Source organism: Notamacropus eugenii, chromosome 7 (genome assembly GCF_028372415.1).
Source record: "Notamacropus eugenii isolate mMacEug1 chromosome 7, mMacEug1.pri_v2, whole genome shotgun sequence".
Taxonomy (NCBI): Eukaryota; Metazoa; Chordata; class Mammalia; order Diprotodontia; family Macropodidae; genus Notamacropus; species Notamacropus eugenii.
This window is the reverse complement of record NC_092878.1, coordinates 115028017-115045819: the sequence shown is the minus strand read 5'-3', so window position 1 is coordinate 115045819 and position 17803 is coordinate 115028017.

The following is a 17803-nucleotide window of genomic DNA, read 5'->3' as shown; positions in this document are numbered from 1 at the left end:
TATCTATAATCATTTTTTAAATGCTCTAAATCACTATTTATTAGACAAATGCAAATTTTAAAACTCTAAGGTACCACCTCACACCTGTCAGAGTGGCTAACATGACAGAAAACGAAAATGATAAATGCTGGAGTAGATGTGGGGAAATTGGGACACTAATGCATTGTTGCTGGAGTTGTGAACTGATGAAATAATTCTGGAGAGCAATTTGGAAGTATGTCCAAATATCTGTAAAACTGTACAAGCCCTTTGGTCCAGCAATACCCCTATTAGGTCTGTATCCCAAAGAGATCATTAAAAGAGGGAAAAGGATTTACATGTACAAAAACATTTATAGCAGCTCTTTTTTGTGGTAGCAAAGAATTGGAAATTGAAGGGATGCCCATCAGTAGAGGAATGACTGAACAAGTTGTTCTATATGAATGCAGCCTAATACTATTTTGCTATGAGAAACGATGAACAAGCAGATTTCAGAAAAATCTGGAAAGACTTACATGACCTGATACCGAGTGAAGTGGGCAGAGAACATTGTACACAACAACAGCAACATTGTGCAACGATTAACTTTTATAAATTTAGCTTTTCTCAACAATGCAATGATCCAAAACAATTCTAAAAGACTTGTGTTGGAAAATGCTAATTGCATCCAGAGAAAGAACTATGGAGTCTCAATGCAGATCAAAGCATACTATTTTCACTTTCTTTTGTTTTTTTTTTTCTTATGGTGTTTCCCTTTTGTTCTGATTCTTCTTTCACAATATGATTAATGTAGTAATACATTTAACATGATTGCACATGCATAACATCAGATTGCTTGCTGTCTTAGGGAGGAGGGAGATTATGGAGGAAGAAAAATTTAGAAATTAAAATTTTACAAAAATTAATGTTCAAAGCTATCTTTACATGTAATTGGAAAAAAATAAAATATTGTTAAAGAAAAAAAGAAATAATGAGCAGGTGTGTTTTAGGAAGATATTGAAAGACTTGCATGAAATAATTGAGTGAAATGAGAAGAACCAAGAGAATATTGAATATTGTAATGGCAATATTGTTTGAAGAGTAAATGTGAATACCTAGGGTAGTCTGAGTTATATTAATATTCAAATCAACTACAAAGGATCTATGAAGGAAAATGCTGTCTCTCTCCATGAGAGGGAAGGGGGATTTATATATGGGACTATGTATTGTATAGTTTCTTATATATATATATATATATATATATATATATATATATATATATATACAAACACAGATATGGATATATCTATTTATATCTATCTATAGATATAGATATCTCTGTGCATGTTAAATACTGGCTTTCTCTATTGCATGGTTGGGAGGAAGGGAAGGAAAAAACTTGAAACAGAAATTTTTTTAAAAATTAAAAGGGAAAAATGAAAGTCTTTCACGTGGAAGTGAGGTTGGGTCTGCTCACATTGTCACTAAAGGGCAGAACTAGGAATAATGTGTGGAAAAAGAAAGAGGACAGAGAAAGATTTGATTTTTTTAAATCCTGATAACAAAAAAACTATAAAAAATAGAATGGGAAGCTTCAGATTCCCCCACAATGGAGGTCTTTAAGGCAAGGATGGATGACCATATCTCAGGTATTCTATAGTGAGGCATTATTTTTTTCAGGTGTGGATTAGAACAGCTAGCTGCTGAAGTCCCTCCACTCCTGGAACTTTGAGATTTTTTTTAGATAAAGGAAAGTTGTGGTTGGCATGTTTGTATGAGGAAGTGTTGAATTTTAGGGGAGGTAAGGTATTTTCAGGTATAGGTGTGGTAGCAATGAATAAGGAAGTAAATAAAATTCCACTGGGCCAGTGTCCAATGAAAGTGGAAATGAAGCTTTTTGGAGATGACAGGATGAGATGTTAGGTACTGGCTAGTACAACTTCCCATTTTACAGATGAAGAAGTTGTAGCCCAGTGAACTGATATGATGTACTCAGATTCCCTTAAGTAGCAAATACTATATCAGAGTCAATAGTTAAACCTTGTTCTTCCAACTCCAAATCCAATCTCTTTTCCACTACACCAAAAATCGGTAGAATAGTAGTGATCCTTGAAGATAGCAAAAGGAAAATGCTGTTCAATTGCAAGAGTTTAACAAATAAAAAGATCCCAATCATTTTCTCTCCTTTGTTTCTACCTTCATTCAAAATGTGGGTTTGCCATAATATGGAGACTTGGACCAAGCTATTACTAAGTCATCGTCAAGTTCATAGGCAAAAACCAATGGATCAGGTTGAGTCAACTTCCTATCCTTTATCTTTAACTATCCATGGTACCAGCCTGATTGACTTGCAGTTTGATAGAGATAGATAAATTCTATTTTCTATTCATTTTTTCAATCTATAATAGAATTGCTCTTGTGCTAAAAGCTGCATTTAAATAAATAAGCAAAGTGCAGAAGCAAATATGTAAAACAATTTCAGTGGATTTTGCTGGTAAAAATCATTCTGTCTCATTATTTGCTTTCTTTCCCTTAAGAATGAGGTATTAAGGATGGTCAGTTTGCATAGGGTAATAATCCTTTGTTCAATTAAAAACTGCTTTAAATAACCATTTCAAGTTTTTTTTTTTTATCAACACATCATAGGTTATCTCAAAACCATCTAGTCTGGCTCATTTATCAGGATGAATTCCGCTGGGAGGCATTGAGTTCTCTTCCTTATTTCTGTATCAGGAGCAAGACTTCCTTGCGAATGATTTTCATATCTACAGGTCCTTACCATCCCACACAGGGAGCTGGATTGCTGCCTTGGTAGCCAAGGATAGAGTTCAGCAGTATGCAGGAAGATTAATAAGACATCTTAGCATGCTCCTTGAGATGGCCACAATCCAGAGAAAGGGAGAAGGGACATTTCCCCTGACTATCCTCAATAAAATCAAAATATTATTGTTGTTTAGTCATTTCCAACTCTTTATGATCACATTTGAGTTTTTTTGTCAAAGATACTAGAATGGTTTGCCATTTCCTTCTCCAGCTCATTTTATAGATCTGGAACTGAAGCAAACAGAGTTAAGTGACTTGTTCAGGGTCATACAACTAGGAAGTGTCTGAAGGCTGGATTTGAACTCAGGTCTTCCTGATTCTAGGCCTGACATTCTATCCACTGCACTGTAGCACCAATGCAATATTCACAGCACCTATAGCAGCTATGAATATGCCAGCACAGTTTTGAATCACAAAATATAATAGACTCTCCACATGGAGGACAGAACCAAAACATTTATTCAAACACCAGAAAGGCAAATCCCAACATCAGAAAACTGAACCCATCATAGCTACAAAGAAATGTATATACAATAATAATGTAGGGGGTGATACCATTGCCAAGCCTTCCCTCTATTAAGGCTTCCCACAGACCAGCTCCCTTAAATCACATACAAGCTCTCCCACTCACCCTAGTTGCTGCCTGCTCTCTCTTTCCCAGCTCTGACTGCTCTGACTCACTTCCTGCTCCACCTGTTCAGCAAACTCCTCCCACCACAGGCTCCATGTGACTCAGATTTCTATGTGACCCAGGCAGGTCATATGGACCTATAAATGGATGGGACAGATCTTCCCATTTAAATTACCATTACATACACCACTTAGCTGCCAAAGTATTTACAAGATAAATACAAGACACTGGAAGCTGTGGGGATTAGGAAAGCCTTCATGCCAAAGGTGACACTTGAGTATCATCTTTGAAAGAAACTCAGGCTGCTTTTTTCCTCTCATTCTCTATCCCTCTCATTTTCTCTCCCTATCTTCCCCTTCCCTTCCCCTTTGCCCCTCCCTCCATCTCTCTCTCTCTCTCTCTCTCTCTCTCTCTCTCTCTCTCTCTCTCTCTCTCTCTCTCTCTCTCTCTCTCTCTCTCTCTTCTCTCTCTCCTCTGTGAAGTTCTTGGTACTTCTGCCAGTACCTCCCTTCATTCATTCATTCATTCTCAGGATTCCAAGCCTCTGGAGATGGAAAGGACAGCAGAGCCCATCCAGTCAATTCCATAACAAAACAAGCATCCTCATATACCCCACTAAATGCTCTCAAACATTAGCTTAGAGAGTTCCACTCAGGGGAGCACTGGCTGACCATTCCACATGTTCACTCCTTTAGCAAATGTTCTGTAAGCCCCTACTGCTTAAAGAATCTTGACTGGGCAAGGCATTGGGGGCCAAAGAGAGTAAAGATCAGAAAACAAACGAAAAAACAACTCCTGCCCTCCGTGAGGTGTACAGTAGTGAGGAAAGGAACCCTAACCTAGATCACTTTCATGTGTAATTGACATGCGCACACCATGATCCTGAACCAGAGGATGGTCCTTGCTATGGTCAATGAGGGAAGCAATCCTCATAGAGAAGGGGTCCAGCACCCTCTGGCAACACCACCACCACTTCTACCACCAACCACAAGAGGAGTCAACACTCTTCCAGCAGCCAAAATGTAAGTAAAAGATCTGATTACCACCTGTGAAAATAAGATGCAGACAGAGCTTGACCCTATCTATCCCCAGCTGGTGAAATGGTGCAGGTTTCTATCCTCTCTGGATCTTCCAGGTGAAATGCCCCTTGATCTACTCAAGCAGGAAAAGACCCAGATTTCCCCAAGGAGCTCTAGCTGGCACTTCCCAGACCAGAAAGATATAGATTATGCACAAATAATGAAAAACTCTGAGAAGAAGTCAGACTGCAAGTGAGAACTTGCAGTTAGGAGCATCTTCCTGGAACCAGAGTCCCCAAAGGCTCACTGAGCCAGCCCAGCTTCACAGTATGTAATGCCTACAGCCCTTGGCAGCACTCAGTACAGAAACTGAAGCAACTTCTGGTTGCTCCAATAATCAGCTCCTGCCTGACTTGGAGCTCACAAAAATCCAAGGGCCAGGGCCCTACATCATTCCCAGTCAGATGATCAGACAGCCCCCAAACCAAAGATCATTGGCCTCCTACCCTCCCAAGCACTCAGCCAGGCTCCATCCCAAGACCAAAAGAAGACTTAACTATAACTCTTGATCAATTCCACTCTTGGCCCTTAAGGGGTCTGGTCCAATGCTGGCTACCTTTGCCTTACTGTATGACCCTGACTTAGTCACTTCCCTTTCCTTAGCCTCAGTTTTCTTCTCTCTAAAATGAGAGACTCCTACTAAATGATCCTTGAAGTCTCTGATTGTTCACAATGCGTAATCCTTTGTATTCCTACCTTAAAATTAGAAAATAAAGGGATGTTCCCATGGGAGGAAAAAAAGTAAGGATGCTAAGGGGTAAAGAAAGGATTGTATTCTAGTGATGAAAGATAGCCAGTCAGTTTGTCTGAGCAGTATGTGTGAAAGGACATACTGTGTAATTAGCCTGGAAAACCAGATTGAGGCCAAGTTGTAAAGAGTTTTAAATAGCAAACATTTAAGTTTATATCTAATCTTCATGGTAATAGGGAACCAGTGGAGTTTACAATCAATCAGTTAATCACCAACTATTTATTAAGGCACTCTCCTAGGCTAAAGCAGATAGTCGACACAGCAGATAGAATGTTAGACCTGGAGTCAGGAAGACCTGAGTTCAAATCAGACCTTAGATTGTGTGACCCTGGGCAAGTTACTTAAACCTGTTTGCCTCAGTTTCCTCATCTATAAAAAGAGCTAGAGAAGGCAAGGGCAAATTACTCTAGTGTATTTGCCAAGAAAACCCCAAATTGGGTCCCAAAGAATCAAACATGACTGAAATGACTGAACAGCCTAGAGACACAGAGGATCTGGTAGAAAGAAGGAAACAATCACACCTTGAAAGAAGCTTATATTCTAACATCCCCAGGCATAGTAACTCCCCAGGCTACATAGCATTGCCTGAATCATGAAGCACCCAGGAGAGTATTAGTATAAATATGCAGTTGAATAGGAGAAGAAGAAATTTGGTAGAAGCTACCACACTACAAGCACTCTCTGCTATGTATTTCCTGGAGAGTGTGGAGCTAAACTTTTATGTTCAGATAAGACCTACCTTCTAACAACTTATAGTCCATGACTCAGTTGACTACAAATAAATCCTTTGTTGTTCCTTTTTTAAAAATGTTTAATTGAGAAAGTTTCTTAAGACTTGACCTTAGGGAAAAGGCCAGAGTAAAGCCACAAAATGTTACCATTTGAAAGTCATCTCCTCCATCTGTGAATAAATTTAGTGAAAGAAGACAATTCTTTCTAATATGACGTACATGACTCCTTAAAAATAATGAAACATCTGTTCAACTTAATTTTTTTCTTTGCTGGAATTTAGTGTATGGGCAATGCCCTTTTGTCCTGTGCCAGGCAAAAAGATATTTCAAAGAGGCTACTTTTAAAGGGGGTCTTAGCAAAGTGCAAAACAAGACTGCCCAAAAAAAAAAAAAACGTTAAAGATTTCTCTCTGAGAGCATTGAAAATCATTGTTTAGGGGGATGTACAGATTCTGGGACTGGTGGGTGTTTGTACTACAGTAATATTCCTCAAAACTCAATGTGTGTTAGAAAAGTTCTACAAGCTGCTGCTCTTTGTTTAGGATGGGTTATGAATGCTATCCAGCAAGAGTGGGTGTCAGAAGAATGTTCTATTTGTTAGAATTCAAAGAGTGTCATTCCGGTGCTGTTCAAATTATACTTGTTGGTATTCAGTCATTTCAGTCATGTACAAGTCTTTGTGATCCCATTTGAGGTTTTCTTGGCAAAGATACTGAAGTGGTTTACCTTTTCCTTCTCTGGCTCATTTTACAGATGAAGAAACTGAGGCAAACAGGATTAAGTGACTGGCCCAGGGTTATGTAGCTAATAAGTGCCTAAGGTCATATTTGAACTGAGAAGGATGAGTCTTCCTGACTCAAGATTTCACACCCAGAACTCTATCCACTGTGCCACCTAGCTGCCTGAAATGACACTTGGTAGTGCCCAGATTCAGAGAAGGAAGTCTTGAAAGAATATTAGAAATCACCTAATTGTGATTATGAGATGTTTCAACTGACATTTAAAACACACACATACTATTCATTGACCAATTAAACATGTGGGGAGCATATCAAAGTGGATTTTCAGATTCCTTCAGGAGTCCGAAAGGACTCAGAGGGCACCTAATCTAATCAGCTCATTTTACAGATGAGAAAATTTAGCCCCAAGAAGTTTATTTCACTTCCCCACATCGCATAAGTAATGAGTGTCTCCTTGCTGCTGTCTGTCCTTCATTCCCCAAGAGGATCATGACATCAGGAAGGTAATGCCATGCAAGTCAATTGGATTTAAGTGAGGCAGTGCTGTGCAAAGTCCCCAGCCTCACTTTCTCCTCTGGAATGAAGGCAAATGGAGATGGCCCCCTGTCTGAGACAGAAATTGAGCCTCCAGATCCACAGCTTTTTCGAGGACCAGACATTATTAAATAATAATAATTTTATTGATTCAGTTTGTTTTTATATCACCAAACTTCTTGCTTGTACTATCCCCCTTCTCCCTTTCCAAAGAGCCCTCTCACATCCCGCAGTCTATCTTAAATCCTGTTTATACTGAACTCTAACCCTACCTGGGATATATACTTTCTTAGCACATTTTCTTCAAATTAGTAATTGTCCATCTGCATCTGGTATATGAAAAAAATACCAAAGGAATTTGCAAAGGGATTCAACAGAGAATTCTTATCTTTCTATGTTTTACGTATTATTCAAACTCTATTGAAAATAATGGTGTCTACTCTGGATACAAAAATAATTTTAAAAGTTTTGAAGAATATGAAACAGCTAAGTGATCTGTGCACCCCAGCTAAAAAATGGAATTGGAGGAAGAGGAAAGAAAGAGGAGCTTGAAAAGATTTCCTTCTGTACTTGGCCACTCACCAGAGAATGGTTACTTTACTACCCTACGGATAAGGTTTTTATTGCACAAGCCATACAAGCCAGTGAGTGGCAAATGGATATGAACATCAGGTAAATTCTGTTCTGTGCACTTTCATTTTTTAATCTACTTAATTAGAATAGGTTTACTTTTTTTTCTAATGCCAACACTCTTTCTAGACAAGAATCTGAAGAAAAAAAAAGTGTACCTGGCTCCACCTTGTACATAAGAATAGTATGTGTTTCCTTACTTTGTCATTCACATTAAAGATTTAATTATTCCATTAAAAATCTATAAAACTTAGGTAAATATATGTAGGCAGATGTATGGACCAAGAACTGGCCTCAGGGTCAGCCAACAACAGTTGGGTACAGATTGAACTTTTCACAAATAATGATTCTGTACCGCCCAAACGTCTCTTTTAGACTCTGTTACCAAAAAAGAAAAAAAAGCTACCTATCTCCATTGGTAGTGGAAGTTTCCAAAGCTAGTGCTACCACTGGTCTAGTAAATATGTTACAAATCTGTGCATTATGTAGAAATGTAATATGTATAGGGAGAAGATCTACACCTCTAATCAATTTTTCTTGACTACGTTCTGAAGCAACAGGGAGTTATTTCTCATAGAAAGGTTAAAAATAGAATTATCAAATTTGAAAAGGCAGCTAAAGCCACTTAATCCAAATGTTTCATTTTACAGATAAGAAACATATTCTGTTTTATTTTATTTCTTAAAGGACATATTTTTTTTTTTTTTTTTTGCCAAGTTTACCCCTTCCTTCACCCAATGAGGAGGGAAGAAAAATAAAACCTATCACATGCAAAATGTAGTCATGCAAAAAAAAAAATCCACATTAGCTGTTTTTTTTAAAAAACAATAAAAAGGGGGGAAAGAAAATATACTTCAGTCTTTGCTTTGAATAAATTGATTCTCTGTTTGGATGTGAATAGTATGTTTCATCATGTGTCCTTTGCCACTGTGGGTCATTTTGTTCATCAGAGTTACTAAATCTTTCAAAGTCTTTACACTATTGCTGTCACTATGTAGATTAGTTTTTTGGTTCTGCTTGCTGCGCTTTATATCAGTCCACACAAATCTTAGCTTTTTCTGAAACTATCTTCTTTATCATTTCTTGTAGCAAAAGAATATTCCATCACATTCATATATCCCAACTTGTTCAATCATTTCCCAATCAATGGGCATTCCTTCAACTTCCTCTTTCTTTGGTCTCCGTGAGGCTATAGCCCTGGTATTGTTGGGTCAAAGGGAATGCAAAGTTTGAGAGCCTTTTGGACATAATTCCAAATTGCTTTCCAGATTGGTAGGACTAGTTCACAATTCCATCAAGAGTGCATTAGTACATTTTGGAAGTGTTTTCTCACATCCTCATCAAGCATTTATTATTTTCCTTTTTTATCATGTAAGCAAATCTGATGGGTATGAAATAGTGCCTTAGGGCTGTTTTAATTTGCATTTCTCTAATTATTACTGATTTAGAACATTTTCCATATGACTCTAGGTAGTTTTGATTTCTTCCTCTGAAAACAGTTTGTTTATATTCTTTGATAATTTATAAAGAATGACTTTTACTGAAAATTTGACTCAGTTCCCTATATATTTAAGAAATGAAACCTTTATCAAAGAAACTTATTACAAAGTTTTTCCTTCAGTTTCTTGCTTTTCTTCTAATTTTAGCTTCATTGATTTTGTTAATGGAAAAACTTTTTTTTAATTTTGTGTAATCAAAATTATTCATTGTGCTTCCAATGATAGAGCCAGAGGGTTCTGCATTTCATGTTTGGTAATGAACTCTTCCACTTTTCATACACTTTGTACTTTATTCTCTCCTCCACTAATTTTCTTATGATATTACACTTTATGCCTAAACTATGCACCTATTTTGTGATTGTCTTGGCATATGGTGTGAGATGTTGGTCTATGTCTAGTTTCTGCCAGACTACCGGTACTCCCAACAGTTTGTTGTTTTGCTTTTTTTTTTTTTTTTGAAATAATTAGTTTTTGCCCCAATAACTGAAATCTTTGAGTTTATCAAATATTATCTGTGTTCATTTGCTTCCATGTATTCTATACCTAATCTATTGTAGTAATCAATTTCTCTTTTTCTTATCCAGTACCAAACTCTTTTGATGATTACAGCTTTATAGTACAATTTGATATTTGGCAATATTATTCCCCCTTGGCAATTTTTTTTCATTAATTTCATTGATATTCTTCCCCTTATGAATTTTTGTTATTATTGTCTCTGCTTCTAATTCTTTGATGGTTTGATTGGTAAGGCACTGAATAAGTAAATTATTTAGACAATACTATCATTTTTATTACATTGGTTTGGCCTACACATGAACAATTAATATCTCTCTATTTACATCTGCCTTTTTTGTGTGAAGAGTGTTTTGTAATTGTGACCAACTTCATATTCTTTGTGTGACCATATTCATTTTCTTTCTTTAAGCTAATGAGCATATTGAGCTAATGGGAACCTTGATTAAAAGAGAGGCAAGGGAAATAGAAAAATGTGGAACACGTTGACTGGTAACTGGTATATAACAGTGAGAAGCAAATGGAAATATTGAATCACTAGTCATCTAGAAGGCTGCTGGGAAACAAAAAGGGAGGGAGGAGGGGGTCAAAGATAAACTTCATCTACTTCATAGTTTTGCCAAAGAACTAGCTTCGTAATCCATATTTTTAAAACAAAAAGAAAAGAAAAGAAAACGACATAACCATGATGAATGTATGATAAAATATGTCCAAACACTCAATTTACAAGGGAATTTTGGGAGAAATTTTTTACAAATTGGATCTTGCCTTAATCACTTTAATGAATAAGTTCACCATGAAGTAATAAGAGAATCCATACATGTAGCATCATTTGAAATGTATGTATGTTACAGTCAAAGTAAACTGTCAAGGAATAGTATTTAATTAAGTTCATATATTAGACTTCTGCTACTCTTTTCCACCCATCAAAAGATTTTCACCCATCAAGACTGACCGCTTAGGAGTGGTATTCTGTCTTAATGGGAGCTATTAACAATTTGCTGAACCTAGTATATAAATACATTCATATATGTATATATATATATATATATGTATGTATGTATATATATGTGTGTGTATATACATAATTCATGTATACTTTTAAAATGCAAACATAATTTTAGAAATATAAATGTTATAAATTATGAAACTCAAATTTTGCTACGGAAAAGTTTCTGAGGAAAAAGGTAGGGAAAATGACACTATTCAAAGGCCAATAAAAGTTTATTTGTAGCTGCAATAAATACATGTGTTTTTCTCTTTGCCAGGATCAGGTTACCTGTCTAAATGATCTATCATGGTCTTAATATGTGAGTCTATTAAGGAAGGGTTGTTAAGAAATGAACTTTGACCAATACGGCACAAGCATAAGCACTACTGATGTGTTCATTTCTAAACCACTGGACATTGTGAGGTGGCCCCTTTAATCAACCAAAAGGTATTAACTACTTCTTTATCACCTTCTACCTCTGGCTACTCCATATCCATCCTGGTTCATATATGTCAATGAAGTGATGACACTTTCAGTTGCAACTTACACCGAGAAATTCCAAACTAATTCCGAAGAGCTAAAAGACTTTTAATAAGAGGTAAATAAGTAAGATTCTCATTTTGCAGACTTAATTTAATCCCAACATGCTTGGGCCAATTAAACAAATGTCATGCACTAGTAGGCATTACTGTTTATCAAACACTTTACCAGGGTTATTTCATTTGATCCTCACAAGAGTTTATTATTTTTTCCCATTTTACAGATGAGGAAATTGAGGCTGACAGAGGTCAAGTGACTTGACCAAGATCACACAGCTATTGACTGAGACAGGATCATTTTGGGTAGAAATAAGATGGACACAAAATCTTGAAAATATTCATCTACCTGTCCCCAAGCTATGTTTCCATCACATGATATTTAACTGTTCCAGAAGACTTGTGTTCTCATCAACTGAGATGACTCCGTCAATTATGCAGATCACAATCTACCCTTGTCACCCTATTCTGTATGACCTTTGTACCCTCCCCTTACTATAGAAATGGACCAAATATGGACAGATACATACACATAGAGATATATCATATGCATGTACATAAATACATATATAGTGCATCTGCATATATAGCATTTGTGTATATACTTGAGTTTCTGTGCATGTATGTAAGTTTTAATGATTTAATAGCCTAAAACTGGATATTTTGTATAACGTTAAATATTGTTCCACATTATACCAATATATTACACAACATATTAATATCAATATACTATTATAATATATACTTTAGCAAGAAACATTATATGTTGGACAAATGTGAAGAGACTGCATTGTATCAGACAGCAGCAGTTCATGGTTCCTTTTACAATCTTTTTTTTTTAATTTTCTAAGAAGCGACCAGCTATTTTAATCTAATAACAGGACGTGCCTCCGTTCTGAACCTGCTTCTTAAAAGAAAGTGATACATAGCAACTACTCTCTTAACTGCAGTATCTACTAGAGCTCAAGGTTTTTTTCTTTTTTTTTTGGTTGTTATTTTGGAGGGCTTGTCCTGATGGGGAGAATGGACCCAGAAAAGATTTCTTAGAAATGGTGATATTAACGTTTAGACCTGCTTTTTTCCATTATTTCAATGTCTAGGTACTTCTCATGACTTGGTAATCAAATGCTTTAATTTCCAAGGAACTCTAGGTATAATTGTAACAGCAACTAACCTAGAGCCTCACAACTTCAGATTAATCTGGGGGAAGCCATCATACATGAGTGAAGAGTTTGTGGAGTACAGCCTCTTTTCAAAGAAGTTTATTTGTAAGAATAGGGAGCAAAGGCCCTTTCAGACATCGATTAACCTTGTCATTTAAAGGACAGAGGTCATTTAAAGGACAGAGGAATAAATTTGTGCAGAAAGCAGATAGACAGTGACCTTGACCCTTGAACTTGATTTTCATCCTACTGTGTTTTCTTCCACCCATTCAACTACATAAGAGAAGAGATTTAGAGTCTGAATAAACTGGAGAGCCTGGAACCTCAGAATAATTTGATAATTATTAAGTAACTATTTCTAGCCTTCAGAGATGAAAAATTAAGAAAGAATTTTTAAAAACTCACCATAGATTAGGATAAGGTTTCAGATCTATAGATTATAGCCCTTCATTGGGAAGAGGAATTAAAAGTAAAACTAAGACTGAAGACATTGCTTAGCTGTGATGGCCATGTTTTTTGGTTCGAAAAAAAGAAAATATGGTTGGAGGTGAGTTTATTACTAAGGAAATGATTGACTCAGTAGTCAAGGTTCTGAGGAAACAAGGGGAAAAAAATGAACTTGAGCAGGGATTTATTTCCAGTCTTAAATATATGTTCTCACCTTTATTAAAAGGGTTTTGAGAAAAAAAAATGGTCAGACTTACTTTTCTTAATGAAAGTATAACTGAAGATTTCACTTAAGCTAGAAGTTGAAGGTTGTGGAAAAGACTTCAAGACAGCATCAAAGTAATATCCAGAGTAGCAGCTTACACAGAAAAGTCCAACCTGACTGATGTCCTAGGGCCAGAGCTATGAGCTTCCCTTCCACCTATTTGCACTAGTCAGCTACTAGTCAGTATATACCACTACACCTCCGTTCATACATTGGCTATATATATATATTCCTCTATACATGTGCCTTGATCACATATATTCTCTATGTGTATATCTCTCTATATACACACATTCTCTAACTGTCCTTATCTTTCTACTCTGCATAGATGTATATATGTATGTATATATATGTATATTATATATAGAGAGAGAGATATCACATATATATTCATAAATTGCAGGTTTATGGGTGAAAATTTCTTTTCTCCTTTTCTTACTATGCCATTTCAGTAAATGTCTTTACTTTAAACTAATTGTGTCTTCTGGCTGACTATTCAAGGTGACACATAGGTGGGGGCTTTTGAAGTAATCATTTTAGTGGATATATACCCACAGATTATCTTAAATCTGGGGTAGATTGTCATGAGGAACCCACATTACCTTGTGAATTAAGAAGTCTGCTATACTGCCACATATTAAATGCAAACACATACGATGACTTAAAAAATACCAAAAAGTAAAAATAACACTAAGTATGAGTAAAATTAGACCTGTTATAATTAATAAAATTAACTTGTAATTTACATGGTGCCAATATGTCAATCACAAGATAAAAGTTTTCATAGATTTGGTTATGATCTTATTGTTAGAAGCAGGTTAAATATTCCTGGGAATATTTTCTGTCCAATTAATTTGATTAACAAACCATTTCTCTACAGCCTGATCTAGCCTAGATTATGAATTCAGATTTGATAATGTATGAATTAATGAGATTTTTATATTTATCAAACTGGTGTGAAAATAGAAATGTAAAATGATAAAATTCGCATAAACAATTGTCTTCTTAGATACCAAGCAATGGCATTGGATGATTCAGAATAATCATGTTATCAGTGGAACAGAATAGAAACTAAGTCAGCAAGAGATTGCAATATTAAATACAGACATCAAATTGTATAGAGATAGTATGGTAGAGTGGCTCAAGAGGTAAACAGTCCCAGGTTCAAGTCCAGCATCTTGCATATGACTGAATGACCCTGGGAAAATCACTTAAGCACCAGTAACTCTCTGAAAATGTAAGTTGTCAAAAAAGTTCCTGATCTGTGTTGGTAGAGTTTTTTCATCAGGTGTTCCTACCTAGATGAAATCACAGTTCCAAATTAAAAAGTAAATTGCATATATGATACAATTAAATTAAGAATTCACATAGTTGTACTCAGATAGGTAACTAGTTCAGTTCTGAATTCATTGACAAGGGCCATGGTGTCTTGTTACAAATTCCATTTAAAACCCCTATATTTTTGGTTGTTATCCCAACATTGAACTGCCTTTGTAGCAATGAGAAAATTGTTATAAACATGTAGGAAATCCATAAGTCCAAACTTTTGGAGTCATTTTTTGCAAGTTGTTAGAAAAAGTCAAACCTTGCTAGGCCACTATATGGAATTCTTCAACCCATATTTTGTAGTTGGAAAGGATAACCCTTTAGGTTGAATTGTAAAGTTAATTTTATATTTATGTAGTTATGGCTTAGAGAATCTCTTTGTATACACTATCTTATTTGTTCTCACAATAGTCCTGTAAGATCAGTGGTACAGTTATTATCCCCATTTCATATGTGAAGATGCTGAGAATGAGAATGCCTTAAGTGATTTTCCCAGGGTCACTCATCTTGTATATTCCTGAGCCAGGATTTAACATCAGGTCCTCTTGCCAAAGCCAGCACTGCATGAACCTTATTATATTGTTATTGCTGAAGTGTTTTTGCTCCATTTTGGGTCGCGGCAGAGGTGACGACCAGCATTACTTATATTCTCTTGAATAAACTATAGGCATATGCAAATATCATATGGTTTTTGACCATCCAGATTGGATCACTAACTCAGCTATTCATAATTGATAACTTCAGATTCTACAATTTTGATCATATAAGTATTCACTATTACTATATGATAAATCATTGAATATGGATAATTTTGAAAACATCTAGAGAAATAACTTGGTCAATACTTCAAAGTCTCAAAAATCAACCTGGCACAAATTTCCCTGATATCACTGAAGATTCTAAGTAGAAGTCACAGAAATTAACTGCATCAAGGTAAGTGGGGACAGAATAAACTAGTTGGCATGTGTCATAGTTGAGGGATATATTTGTTATAACTTCAAGGACTAATAAACTTTGATGATGCACATTTTTCAGTGACTCATTCAGCTTGAGTCAGAAGCTATTAATTGTTAGCATAATTTATTTCTATATGTTCAAAGACATTTTGACATCTATATTCTTTCAAAGATATTTGTTCAAAATCTTTTTATTCACACACACAAGTTGTGTCTTATCCCAGAATGACTTTTAACATCAAAAAGGCAAAAGTTAGTCATCTTTACATAATTGATTTCATTCTAATTACCCCCAAAAAAATGCAATTAGCGTATGACTGTCTCATGAAAGATTTACAAGACCTGGGAGACTTGGTTCTGCCAAAGTGCTGGCTCCCTCATACTCCACAAGGGGAATGCATTGGACAAAGGTCATCTTTTTTTTTTTTTTTATGGCACAATTGTGCTGAAGTACTTCACGTACTCTGAGTTTACTACAGCATTGTGCCATTAAATGGAATTCAATATACATAAAGGACAGTAGGTGTGACACTTGGCAAAATTGGGGGAGCAAAAGAGATTTGGTTTTGTTCAAAGTCATACAGAGTCAGTTATGCAACTGGAACTAGAGACCAGTGGTTTCAAGCTTGTTGTAAGAGGGGCAATAGCTGAATCCCTCCTTTCATGCAACGCAGACTAATTTTTCCTTAGTGTTGAGATCATTCCAGAATCTTAATTAGCTCAAGGGACTAAAGATTTAAGCTGTTGGCATTCCTTCTTAGTCTCCTGAGGACCAGGAAGCCAAGACATCCCAGGGGATGCTTGGCTGCTAGACCAGAATGGTCAACTAAAGCAAGGGACAGTCCCCTCAGCTGAATCAACTCAAGGTATTCTCTGTACCTATCCCTCTTGAAGTCTTTTCTCCTGCTATGATGAAGTAAAATTCTTGTGATCAACTGTTGAATGGCCTTTGAGTGTCTCATTTTGTCCTAATATCGAGAGACTGGCCTGAGTTTGGTGCAACCCACAGTCATTGTCCAATGAGTTTCATTCTCTCAATGTTGGTTTTTATGTTGTCTTTCTAAAGCTTTTCTCTTGCCTTTGTTCTTAGGAAGTCTTTCCTCCCTTTTATTATATATCACTTCAACCTGGTTTCCCCCTAGTTTCTCGATGTCTTCATAAAGAACCTATAGATGTCCTGTTTTCTTCCGTAGCCCTTGCTCCATTCCCTCCTGTAGCCTGGCAGACCAATTCCCTTTACCCTGGCTGTTCTTCAGGAACTCACACTGATTTATCTATTAGAGGCAATGATCACTTGATACTGAGAAAGTCTTGTATTATCTTCACTTACAAATTTTAAAGTACTCAAAAGCCTTTTTCTATGTAGCATCCCTCTGGGAATGCGTAATCTGGGGCTTTCTCCTACCTTTGCCTCACCCTCCCACCCCACTTCAAAAAAGTTACCCATATATAATTTCTCCTTGTCTTCTGCTCTTATCTTTCTTCTCTGCTACAAGGATGCTTTTAAACATTGCTGAAGAGCCAGAATTCTGTGAATCTACTGCTAGCAATCCCATGCCTCAGTCTTTCTGCCAGACTTCTCAGATCTGGAAGGTGAGTGGAGGGAAAGCCGTTGTCTTCTTTCCTTTAGTAAAAGGCCTTGTGAGGTAACAGCTACCCTTGGCAGCTGACATCTTCCCTCCCTGTCCTCTTCCTGGACCCACAAGCAGCAAGGCAGTGGCCCCCAGAGATGTAACTGCAACTATAATGGCAGTAGAAAAGGCAACAGCAGACCAGTCAAAGCGAAAAGGGTCTCCAGCAGAAGGGAAATCACTGAAGAGAGGGAGATAGTAGGGAATAAACATCTATTAAGCACCAACTATATGCCTGGCATTGTGTAAACATTTTACAAAGACCTCTCAATTTGATCCCCACAACATCAGTGGGAAGTAGGTCCTATTATTATCCTTGTTTTACAAATGGTAAGGCTGAGGCAGACTGAGGCCCTATGGTGAAAATTAGCCCAAATCTTAGGGCTCTAATCCCATTAACCCACTGGTCTCTTGAAACTTTGGAGAATTTAAGTTTTTACATTCCCCTTGCTATTTCTATCTTTACCTAAATCTTATACAGACACTGCCAACAACAGACTGAAGAAAGAATCTTTAAACAAATAAATCTATGAGGATCTGACTTGTAAAATGTGCCCTTCTGGTTAAAGATTTAACATTTACCAAAGTAGAGATATAAG